This window comes from Apodemus sylvaticus, chromosome 13, assembly GCF_947179515.1.
Source record: "Apodemus sylvaticus chromosome 13, mApoSyl1.1, whole genome shotgun sequence".
Taxonomy (NCBI): domain Eukaryota; kingdom Metazoa; phylum Chordata; class Mammalia; order Rodentia; family Muridae; genus Apodemus; species Apodemus sylvaticus.
This window is the reverse complement of record NC_067484.1, coordinates 21,689,542-21,701,872: the sequence shown is the minus strand read 5'-3', so window position 1 is coordinate 21,701,872 and position 12,331 is coordinate 21,689,542. Positions and strand designations below refer to the sequence as shown.

The following is a 12,331-nucleotide window of genomic DNA, read 5'->3' as shown; positions in this document are numbered from 1 at the left end:
AAATCCGCTAGCTAGCACAGGGACGGGGCAGTGACCACTTGTTCTCTCCAGGTCACGGTGAGAAATATGCCGTCTGGAACTCCCAAGAATACAGTCTGCATCTCTTTAAACCTAGTCAGTCTGATGGCTCTAGGCTAGGGCGGCTCACCTGATGCACACCCACCCACACCCTGGTGTAGACCAGTCCTCGTGTTGTGTTGGCTGGCCTCTTCTGTAGGGCCTGAGGTCATGGGCCCCGCCCCTGGAGAACGACTCCCCGATAAACCTCTTTTGTCCTGGAAAGAATGAGGTAGTCAGGCAGGGGTTAAATGCAGGGTGACAGCATTTAAAAATCTCTGGAGCAAATTTGGGCCGCTTGCTCGCTCGCTCTGCCGGCTAGACGAGATGGCTGCCGCCGCCTCTGCATCCTGTCCCTAGGCAGAACCCAGTCAGGCCCGCAAGGGGGGCAGGGAGGGCCTGAGAAGGCCAGGCTAGGATGGCAGTTGGCTTTGGCTGTGGTCCTGCAAACAGCTCCCCACACTCCACCCCACCCCAACTCCCATTTGGTTAGGCCTCTCAGAGCCTGCTGTAGACTGCTCAGACTTTTGAGAGTTTCAGGGCCAGCAACAGAGAAAGGGGGATGTGTCAGATTCATGACAGGGTTTGGCTTCCTTTGCTTCTTTCCTTATTAACTCCATAATAATTCTTTATATGGTATGCCGTATGATAACAAGGAGTTTTTTCTCTTCCTTAAAGTGCTTAGGCATAAGTGTTGACCCCTTAACCACAGTGAGTAAGCCCCCCACTGTGAGTTAAAGCCCCCCACTGTGAGTTAAAGCCCACAGTGTCTGTCCTCTAGGCTGTTTTTTGTTTTTGTTTTTTTTTAAACTTCAGTGTGTGCTTTGAACTTTGAGCAGCACTTAAGTGTCTTTATTTAATCCCAGCACTTAGGACAGAAACAGTCAGGTCTCTGAGTTTGGGGCTAGCCTGGTCTAAAGAGTAGATTCCAGTCCTGCCAGGGTTACATACAAGGTGAGTCCCTATCTCAAAGAGAAAAAAAAAAAAGAAAAAATTCTTTTAAAATATGAGACAACTGATAATGACAAAGTGGTGCCGGTTTTGATGCTAAACATCCTGCCGTACAAGTACAAGGCAATCATTTGGAACAGGAGTTACAGACAGGTTGTGAGCTGCCACTCGGGTGCTGGGAACTGAACCCGGGTCCTCTGCCACTGCGGCCAGTGGGATCTTAACTGCTGCTGTGGTGTGCTGGTGCGAAATGTAGTTCTCTGCGAATGGACTCTGTCGCTGAGGGCGCATTTCATGGTACATGTGTTTTATGGCAAATTTTACAGATGTAGCTTTTAAATGTATGGGGCGGGGGCATGTTGGCCTATCAGTGAGGAGCAGTGACAAGTGTGGAGAGACTTCTGGCAGGGGTTGGATCTTTTGATGAGTTATGCAGGTTTCCATAGCACCTGGAGATCTATCTCTAGGACTATTGGTGCACTGGGGGCCCTGGCACAGATCAACAGGTCTCAGAGCTCAGCTTGCCGGGCGTGAACAGTGCAGCTCAGTGTTGAGTTGGCTGGCGTCCTTCCTTCCTTCCTTCCTTCCTTCCTTCCTTCCTTCCTTCCTTCCTTCCTTTCTTTCTTCCTTCCTTCCTTGTTTGTTTGTTTGTTGGAGACAGACTTTCTCTGTGTAGCCCAGGCTGGCCTCAAACTCCGCCCGCCTCTGTCTCCTGAGTCCTGAGAGGAGCGGGCCACCTTTAGGGCCACCACCTTACCTCAACCTTCCCATTTCCATGCAAGTTGCAGAAACCTTAAGTAGAAAATTTCTTGTAGTGTGTTCCCCAAGTCTGACCTTCCTGCCTGGGGTAGGGATAGGAGGGAAATACACTGATTTTACTTCTCCCCAGATGTCCTGTCCCTGGAGGCCTGCCTAGTGTAGTGACACAGAGCTTCAGAGGGTACAGGGGCTAGCTTCCAAAGCCCACGGTTTATGCGACATCCCTCCTGTGTTTCTGAGCAGGCAGGTGCCCCTTTGTGGGAGTCTGAGAGAGGATACTGTAAGTGTAGCCACTGGGAGGTCACCATTGGCCCTAGCATCTTTCTCGATGAGGATTGAATGGCCCAGCATCTGGCCGCCTGCCTACTGTCACACGGAGGCTTCCTCTTCGGGCTATTTTCAGAGGGAAGATATTATTAACTGCTGAGGCACCGTCCTTAGTTGAGTGGCTGACACCAAGAAAGCTGTATTCTCTGATTGCGGTCACTCAACTTATACATGTTGGAAGGAGGTGGGTATCACCTCCCCTGGCTTCCCTGCTTCTCCCCGTGAGGTCACCTTGGGGATCCCAGCCCTTGGCCCTGTTTCTGGAGGAAGCTGCCACTGTAGAAGTATTGCCTGCCTACTCCTAAAGGTGTAGAAAACAATGCTGTTTATGTGCCAAGATGGAGACAGGTTGTCTTGAGGTTGGGAACTGGGCAGGGAAAGGTTTGATGGACTTTTAGGGCAGTCATTTAAGCCAGCGATAACTTTCACCTTGTCAGCTAACAGGAAATATCAGGACAAGACAGGAAATTGCGTCACCTATTTTTTTTTTTTTTAAGAACAACTCCTGGAAAAAAAGATGTTCATGAAAAGCAGTGTAGTGGAGGAAGCTGGCGGGGAATTGCCCCTCTGTCCCTGTGCCTCTTCCCTTCTAGACCCATGAGAACTTGTAGACCATTTTCTTTCAGAAAGAGGCTGTTTGAGAACTTTTATGTTATTTTTATTATTTAAAAAAAATATTTTACCAGAGGGGTCACCCTCAGTTGAAATGTTAACTGCAGCCTTAGTTCCCGCTTTACTGAAGAATCTTTCATGACTTTTTTTTTTTCCGGCTCCCTTCCCCAAATGGTGAGGCCCAGCAACGCTTGGCTGGAAACTAATTTTGGTTTAGCTTTGGCATCCGGAACCCTGAGCCCCACCCAGTGTCATTAGCTCAGTTTTAACTTGCAAAAAAAAAAAAATTTTTTTTTTCTTTCTGTAAGTGTAGGTAGGAGTTTACTCCACTCCTTAGCTGTGTCTTACCAGAGTTGTCTTTTTGGAAGAAGCTGGCATCGGACAGTTTGGTCTTTGGTGCTGCCATAACTCCTTCTCACAGTCCCCGAGGATGGGATGAGGGGTTTCACACCCCCATCAATACAGCTCTTTAGGTCTTGTGGCCGTCAGTGCTTCAAGAAGCGTCGCCCCTCAAAGGAGAGATAGAGAAGGTGCAGCACCCATGTATTCTATTCATCCCTGGGGGTCCGAGCCCCCTCTTTGATGCCCTTGTTCTGATGGCACGGGATATGAGACAGGGCTGCCCAGAGCCGGAGAGGAGACCAGAAAGAAAGAGACTGTGTGTGGCTGGCTGCTCTGCCCTCCCTCTCACCCCACCCTCCCTGCTTTTTTTTTTTTTTCCTTTAGCGTGCTTTGTTCTGTTTTCATAACACAACAAGAGCCCTGGGGTGTGTAAAAGCATTGTTGAACACTTGCTGAGGGGAACTTGTCCAAACAGAGCAGGACGCCAAAGCAGAATGCTGTGGGCAGGTGGTGTACCCACAGAGGTTGCCTGGCCGGCGCCTACCTTGGAAACACCTCTCAGCCTGTGCCAGCCACTGGCTGGGCATCCTTTCAGCGCAGAGCAGGGGAGTCTCTTCCCGACTGACTGACTACACAGGGTCCAAGACAAGCCATGGCCCTTCTGGCTGGCTCTGCTGGAGAGGCCCGTTGTCTTTTCCTTCTCTCTGGTGGGAGTGTTTACGTCTCTTCCCTCTCCCAGGTGTGAAGCCGAGAAGCCAATGTGTCTGCTTTATTAATTTTATCAGCTATTTCCTGAGACGTCATCACATCATGTACCGGGCCCCTGTGTAGTGTGGAGGATCATGGGCTAGGTTCCCAGAGGATGGGGTTAGAAAAAAGCCTCCTCGGAGAGTAGGCGGGGCTATTTATTTATTTATTATTTATTTATTGTCATGAGCCCTGCCTCTGCTTCTGTGAAACTGAACCACAGCAGAGTTTGTAGATAGAGAGAGTTTGTAGGTAAATAGAGGTCTCCCCATGGTCTGGTTTCAACCCTCTATGCTGTTGCCTGAGCGTGGCAGGAATTCAAGGCACGATGCACACTCATCTTGCAGACCCCCTGGTTGTACCTGGGACCACAGACTGTTGGAAATGACCAGGCTGGGTTCTCAGGGAGACCACTGGGGTGGGTGGGTGGGTGGGTGGTTTGTGCGCTATTGGGCAGCAGCCAATATTTTGGCAGCTAGGGGAGAGGTGGGATATTTTCAGAGCCTACGACTCCATCTGAGGTCTAACTCTTGATTGAGTGAGGCCATGACTGACCTGGGGTTCCTGGCACATAGCAATCTAAGAATGTGTGTATCAAGGTGCTCCATTCATTTCTAAGCTGCTCCTGCCTGCCCTGTGGGTTCCCTGGGGGACTACCCAAGGCTTCTGTGAGCTCTGAGGGCCCGCTAATTGAATTATCCTAGAAGCCTCTCTGGTGTTCCTCCCCCACGCCCCCCGGGGGCTGGGGAGAGGGCTGGGAGAGCTGGTTTGACTTGAAGCCGAAAGGGAAGAACTAGTCCCAACTCCAATTTCAGTGTGGAGCTGGGAACTTCTCTTAGCCAAAAGACACACAGGTAACCGGGCCAGTAACTGCCGCCGTTGGCTCCTGTGTTGGTTAATTTCTCTATAGCCTTTTTACTTTGTAATCTGGGACCTTTGCTCAACCCGACACAAATGAAATACAGAGCCAAGATAGTGACAGTGGCAGCTTTGCCTGTCTGCATTCTGTGGGGGTGGGTGGGGAGTTTAGATCATTGTCCCTAGCTCCTAGGAAGAGTGAAGGCCATCTGAGCTGTTTGTGAGCTCTGCTGTGGTGTGTGGGGACACTTTGTCAGCCCAGTGGCAGGCTGCCTGTTAGACAGCACTGGCCCTCCCCTCATTAATCAGTAACCAAGAGGGAAAAGAAAAAGTTCTCCCTGCACTGGGTGTGCCTACTGCTTAAGGATAGATTGGCCCCATCTCCAGTTCTGGGGATATTTCCTGAAAGAGTCAGAGGTCTCAGCACTGCTCCCCTCCCCCACACATTTGCTCTTCCCTCATTGTAGGTCCCGGAGACTGACTGTGGCCCCAGAGTAGGGGAGCATGGACACGTAGAAGCCATTTTTGTGTCCTGGGCCTGGGCTTGGTCACTTTTAGAGCCATGATGCTTTGACTCCTGGGTTTGTGGTTTGTGTGTGTGTGTGGGGGGGACAGGACCTAAGGAGCCATCACCAGCCTCTTGGTTGTAAAATAAGATTACGGTTCTCTATACGTCTTGGCTTGCAAACTCTTCTAAGTTTCTGTGAAAATGGAGGACCCTCAGCTCAAGAGTGAAATGCATGTGCTCACAGGCTGATGTTGGCATGTACTTCAGGGAAGCGTTTCCTCCTTTTAATCCGCAGTCTAAAACCCTATATTAAGGAGAACAGGCTCACGGTGATGCATAGAGGCTTTGGAGGATAGGGATTCCCTTCCCATCCTGGGCTGGGCATCGAACCCAGGATCATCAGCACAATGCAAACACTCTACCTGTGAGCTGTCTGTCTGCTTACCCTTTTCTTTCTGTGGTAAAATACACTTAATTTAACCACGGATTTTTTTTTTAAGTGTATATCCCACACAGAGAAGGCAGTGGGGGTGAGGGGGTGCTGCCAGATGGGAGCACTCCACAGAAGGGCAGCCGTGCACGGTGGCCTCCAGATCCCATGTGGTACCACTGTGGCCTATGAGAGGCTCTCGGAGCCTTCCATTCCATGGCCTCCCCCACTGGAGGGGAGGGGTTGGGGGGAGGCCGGCAGGCTCAGGTCTAGGAGGTCCTGGGTGCTTTGGGGGTGAAAGGGCTGGGATGACTGAGCAGTGAGTGTGTCCTAGCTGGAGAGATTAGATTACAGAGGCAGACAGAAGTAATGATTAACTTTTCCAGTCTGCACACTGTCTCCAGGCTGTCTCTGTTGTTTTCCCCGCGTGTAAGTACAGTGCAGCCCTGGCCTGGCCAGCCCTGGTCCTGGGTTGTAAAGAAAAGAGGAATGAGGGCTGGGGCTAAACAGGGGAGGAGGGAGCAGGCAGGGAACTTGCCGGAGAGGGAGACTTTTCTTCCATCAGCTCCTGCGCTGGAATTTATTGGCTGGAATGCCGTAAATATTCAAAATGCCTTCCCGTCCAAGAGTTTTCATAATTGATGTGGAACAAGGGGAGCCCGGGGAAGAGAGGGGTGCAAAGGACGCTTGTTTCTCCCAATTTTTCCTGTCATTTGACAGTTTTCTGAACGTCGAGAAGTGAGCAGGGAGTTGGAGCTAGGACCCGGCAGCTTCTGGGGTCAGCATGGCCTGGGACTTTATTAAAGTGAAGTCTGTGGTTAAAGCAAGAAGGATGGTCTTGTGTTCTCTGTGCCTGGGGATTTTTACCCTTTTGGAAAACTGATTCAACGTATCCCTTTAGGTTAGAAAGGAGATTTTTAAAGTTAGCACCCAAAGGGATGAGTTTCATTGTGGCATTCTGCGGCCTGTAGATAGCATTCTGTATTAAGTATCTGACTGAACTTCTTCCTCACATGCAGCTAACATACTTAGAATGCTTAGTGAAAGAAGCAGAGAGGACTCACTGGTGGCGGCATACGGCTTCCGGTTTTTTCTGCCAGGCTCCTGGATGTACATGTATCAGTATCCAGCGCTGGCGTTGCAGTTCACAGTCCGGGTCTGGAATTTGGAGCTCTCCAGACTATCTAACCGCTGTAGGTGGGTGGGCAAGGAGCTGTCTTTCTTGGACCTTCAAGTGGACTTCGTCATAGTATTAGCCCACTTAGGTTTTCTGGGGCCCCTCGACTGCGTTGGTTCCAAGACATAAAATAGGCAAAGTAGAGAATGCCCTGTAGCTAAGGGGTCTCCAGATGCTCGGTTGCCCAAAGTAAATAAATAAACAACAACAAAACCCCTCTCACAGGGAATGGCTGCTGAGTTATGCTGGGGGTGAGGGCATGGTGGGAACTTGGTCATACATTCGTGGGGTGGGGGAGGGGAAGAGCTTGTAGGCAAACCCAAGAGGTAATTAGGCTGGATATACACTCACCAGCAGCCAGAGAGGCCATTTACTGTAAATATTATGAATGGAGTTGGCTAGGTTGGGAGGCCCCACCCTTCCTCTGAGCCTCTCGGAGCTGGGCAGAGCCGGTCTCCTCAGACAGCAGCAGCAGCAGCAGCCGCCGCCGCTGCAGCAGCCGGGTACATGTTATAATTTGCATGGCTGAGCACAGGACCACAGGAAGCCGCGTCAGTCAGCCCAACTGGCGAGACAGAAAGGATCTTTTGATTTCTGTGGCTTCCCTCCTGGGCCCTGCTGCCCTGTTCTAGAATCTGATGGCTAAATGTGCTCTAAGGAGAGATCTCAGAGCTGGGGGCTTCAGACTTGGACCCCAAGGGTGGGGGCAGTGCAGAGTAGCACACCTTAGAGCTAATAACCGTGATTCATCATGATTTGTCTGTAAGGACTGAGTTACTAATCACCCTTCTAGCCCAGCAAGCTAGTGTTGAAGCTTGGGGCCCTGCAGTCGGAGAGAGGCTGCAGGGTGGGCCCCGGAAATAGGATGCTGGTAAGAGACCTTGTTTTGGAATGAGTGACAAGAGAAAGAGTTCGTTTGGAAATAACAACCAGAAACTTGGTTTAGAGGTGGACATGACAAGTTTTGTTTTTTGGACTCACTTTTTTTCTCTTTAGACTGTTGAGTCTTTACAGGTTAAATGCAAAACCCCCAACTCCTTCCAGAGATTTTTCTTACTTTCTAGAAGGTAGTGGGGATTCAGGCAAAAGTGCGTGTGGGAACCACCGATAGCTCAGTCACACTTGCTCTCCACAAAGTGAGTGAGTCCAGAGGCCCGTTTTGCCCAAACTGCTTTCATATAATTTATAGACAGATCAAAGCGATAACTCCCAGGACCGCAAGCTGCAGGGTGACTTGCTGGCAAGGGAGTCGATGCCCTTCCCTCTCCTTGGCTTAAAGCAGCTGGACCCCTAACTCAAGTTTTCCCTTGGAGCAATAAGAGAACTTTCAGAAGGAGGGATTTAGTGGCCTGGGGTAGCTCACCTTTTGATAGCCTGGGCTTGAATCTCAGCTCTATTTTTAGGCCTGTGACTTGGTGGTGATGCCCCCGCAGTCTCAGGGGGATATCCTGGGCCTTTAGAACATAGAAATGCTTTCTGGATATGAGCGCCGCCCTTGACGTTTCTCCCGCCTGTGTGTTGGCAGGTGTGGGTCAGTATCTTCTCAGTGGTCGAGAAGTTAGAGTTGACACTTGGGGTGTGTGTAGCGTACCACGGGATGGGCTACCCACAGTCACTTTTGTATTGGGCTGTCATAATAACTCTGAGACTGGCCCAGGGAGACTCTAGTTTAGGATGAATCTAAGTATTCCACCAGAGTTGGAATGTGCCATGCTTGGGGGTGGGAGGGACTGAAGAAGGACTCCTTTAGGGACCCAGCTGGATTGGAATTGGACCCAGGGATCTGACTGAGCACCTGGCCTTGACGGAGATTCCAACCCACCTGACCATTCCTCCTAGGCCAGCCACCATCAGGGAGATATTAGAGAGTATGGTGTGTGTGTGTGTGTGTGTGTGTGTGTGAGAGAGAGAGAGAGAGAGAGAGAGAGAGAGAGAGAGAGAGAGAGAGAGAGAGATCTTTCTCAGTGTAGTCTGTGGTCCTCAGACTTCACTCTGGGCTTGGTGAAGGGGGGCATTGAGTCTCAGCACTCAGTGGTGGAGAGATAATCTGATGCATTTCAGTTTTCAAAAGTAAGTTGCTCCTAAGTCCAGAGTTATCCGAGCTGCCTGGGGACCTTCTGGAGGTTGTATTTCTACCCGTGCTCTCCGTTATTTGTACCCATGGCAGGCCCAAGTCAATAAACCCCGTAGCTTTCCCTGTTGGCTGTGGGTTTCCACCATTTGCCTCATGAGAAGGAAGCTGGGTGTCCTTGTCATGATGCGGGGGGTGATCCTAGATTGGGTGTTGGGCCTTCTTTTTATCCTTTGTCCTGGAATGGTTTGAGTACACTCAGTTTCTTGCTGGGGAGGAGCTGGGCAGTGGTGCTGTTAACCTTTGAGATGTCTGATATGGAATGGAACCAGAGCTGGTGGCTCTCCGGTGCTGAGGAGGGGAGGACCCTTGACCTGTGGCGGGCGGGTGAGGTGTGGTTGTCAATGTTTGTGCTCCAGGTTGCTGGCCCAGCCTTTGTGTCTACTTGTCTGCCCTTTGTTTGCCCCTGACCTTGGTGAGAAGGCCTTTGGGAGCAGGGCTGTTCCTTAGGTGCCCTTCCTGTTTGGGTTGACTGTGCAGGAGGAGCGCCTCCTGCACAGGCCGCCATACCCGCAGGTTTTGGCAGAAAAATATGACTTTATGATCCAAGTGCCTCCCAGGGGTGAGCGCGTGCCCTCCCCCCCCCCCCCCATGTCTTGGCAGTTGGGGACAATTAACCTTGTGAGTACCAGTTCCAGTGACTGACCATTCTGGCTTCATTTTTCAAGCTCGTTTTCTGTCACAAAAAGGTCTAAACCCTGGGACTCTCCATGAGTACCTGTGTGTGACCCCACTGTTGGGTGCGTCTGTATAGAGACTCCTGTTGTTTGTGGAGCACATCATAGTCTTCCTCGTTTCTCTTCATACCTTTTATGTTTTAGTTATTTACTTATGTGACTTTTTTTTTTCTTAATTGTGTGGGGGAGCACAGGTGTGCGATGCTGTACCTGTGGGGGTCAGAGGTCAGCTGGTTCCCTCCTTCCACCATCAGGGATCAAAGTCAGGGTGTCAGGCTTGGCTGTCAGCACCTCCTACTGGGCCATCTTGACAGCCCTGTATACCTTTAAATGGTGGGACTTCTTTATCTAACAGGTGGCCGTGAGTGATGATCACTCTGTGCCACTGAGGTCCAAGGTATAAGAGACATTTGTGAGTCTGTCTGGTCTACAAGTGTCTGTTCCTCGGTCACCAGGATGCTAGCGCCTGTTGCTCAGTGGTCCTCCCTATGCTGACACTGAAATCCTCCCTCTCTGGTCTCTACTGCTCCCCTTCCCCTTAAAGGGAAGATTTTATGCATTAGGGAAATGTGATGGGGGAGGGGCAGGCACCTTAATGGAAGTCCAGATCTATTCAGCACTTTTTTGCTTTTAAAAAAAAAAAAATCTCCTCAGCTGTAATAAAAATAAAAAGTGAGCAGGCATCTGACTGCGGAGGCTTTTTACAACGTGGTTTTTATTTTGGATGCTTTAAAAGGAATGCATGCCGATCAAACACGGGCCCCTGTACAGTTTCTGGGGAGGAAAAGTTGCAAAACACCGGAAAGGTTATAAAGGAGGGAGAAACTGGCGAGTGGGAGTGGGTTTGCGATGGGAATATTAGCAGTGAAGCCAGAGTTGGACTTACTGCTCTCTCCCCGTCCCTTTGTGGTGTGACCACGACTACGCTGGCCCTGGCCATGTGTCTTGGGAAACTCTAGGAGAGAAATACCTACCCATGCCTGTGTTTGGAAGACTGTGGGCTGTCTTCAGATACTGAAGGCCCAGCTTCGGTATCTGTTCCGTAGAGAACGGTGTTGGCTATTTCCCATAAGTGAGCCCGGCCAGCCATTATTCAGGCCAAGGTGGGCATTTGGGTGCTGCCCTGGGTTCTCAGAAGGTGTGTGACTTCTGCATTGGGATGCACACACGGAGGGCTTTGCTCGAGAGTGTTTGTGTGCTCAGAAATCGTCTGGAGCTGCCCTGGGTAGGGCTGGAGAAGGGAGGAGCAAGCAAGGCTCTCCCTGTAGGGCGCTGAGGGGACACCCACACGCTACCATTTATCTGGGCTGGGCCATTAACCTCAACAGAAAAGGGCTTTTTCCTGGGGATGTCTGGCGGCAAATTGCTGGGTAGCCTGGCTGTGTAGATGAAAGAGAAACCCAGGCGTGCTTTCCCCCTCCTAGCTCCCTCTCTCCCCACAGGCCTCAGACTCCAGCCTTGCCCAGTGTGTTCTGCCCCAGAGGCTTGCCTGGTAGACAGGACCCCCCACCCCTTGCTAAGGAGGCCAGCAGGCCTGGCAGGCATGGGGAGCAACTTGATCCCTGGCTCCTCCTCCTCCCTCCTCCCTCCTTCCTCCTTTCCCTTCCCCCTGCCCTTGCTGTCTGGTGCCAGGTTTCAGTGGGGCTGGGCTGCATGGAACAAGCATTGTGAGGCCCCTCTTGAGAGTCTCCCCAACCTCTTTCGCCCCTTTTAGCCGCTCCCTTTCCCTGGCTGGGTTTCTTGACCCAAGTTTGGAGCACTTTGGGGAGCACTCTTGGGTCCAGAAGTGTCTCAACTTCACTGGACTAACATTAGGGGTCATTGGTGTGGCCTTCAGAGCTGAGCTCCCTATGCAAGAAAGTTCAGAGCTTGCCAGTGCGCACGAGTTTATTAGCAGTTGATGGATACTTTGCAGAAACAAGTTAATGCCCTGATGAGTCACCTTCTGCTCGGAGCCCTCGTCCCTCTCTTGTTTTCCCGTCCTTTCTAGTGTGTGCGGGCGCAGACACTCCATCATAAACACACACTCAGACACACATGCAGTCTTGTATACTTGGGATGTGGGTCCACGGCAGTGGGGGCAAGGGACAGTGCAGGTTTGTGGTGTTGATTTTCAGTGACGTGGGGATTCAGTCAGGAAAGGAATCCACCACTCTGTCTTGGCATCCTCTTTGTGTGTAACTGGACATGGTTTGGGGAGGCCAGTTAGAGGGGGTATCTTTAGTGGGGGACAGCCACTCGGGATTTGTGTATATGTGATTGTCTTGGTGGGTTGTACAAATGTACAGACTCATGTGGTACTCACATTGCCTGCTTTGGAAGAGAGAGAGAGAGAGAGAGAGAGAGAGAGAGAGAAGCACGGAGCTGACTGTTCCCAGGTCCTAACACGCCTGTAAAAGTTGGACTGGATTGATGTACCAGGCTGCCCTGGGTTACCAACGAGGCTGAGTTTCCTTGGTCCTGCCCCTGCATGGGGACAGTCCTCGCCATGCTCTGAGCCCAGGAACAAGAAAGTCCTCGAGGACACCCATCCCACACACAGCTCTATCTTCAGGGTCCACAAACTTACCGGAGGTGGGAGAGAAGCAGGAGGCATCTGATTCTGCCTTGGTGCCCCCCAACCCCCCTCTCTTTCCACTCTTGCCTTCCCCCATTTTTGTTAGCAAATACAAGACTTCCGCTCTCCACCCTGCTGCCACAAACCACAGTTCTCGTTCCTGCAGCCCGGCGGGGCCAGGGAGATTTATAGTCCTCA

General features: G+C 51.1%; 1 protein-coding gene across 3 annotated transcripts in view; it reads left to right on the top strand.

Annotated features, from left to right (window-relative positions):
- Positions 1 to 12,331, top strand: part of Smad7 (SMAD family member 7) — a 28,071-nt gene that overhangs the window by 12,464 nt on the left and 3,276 nt on the right. The window lies entirely within an intron of this gene.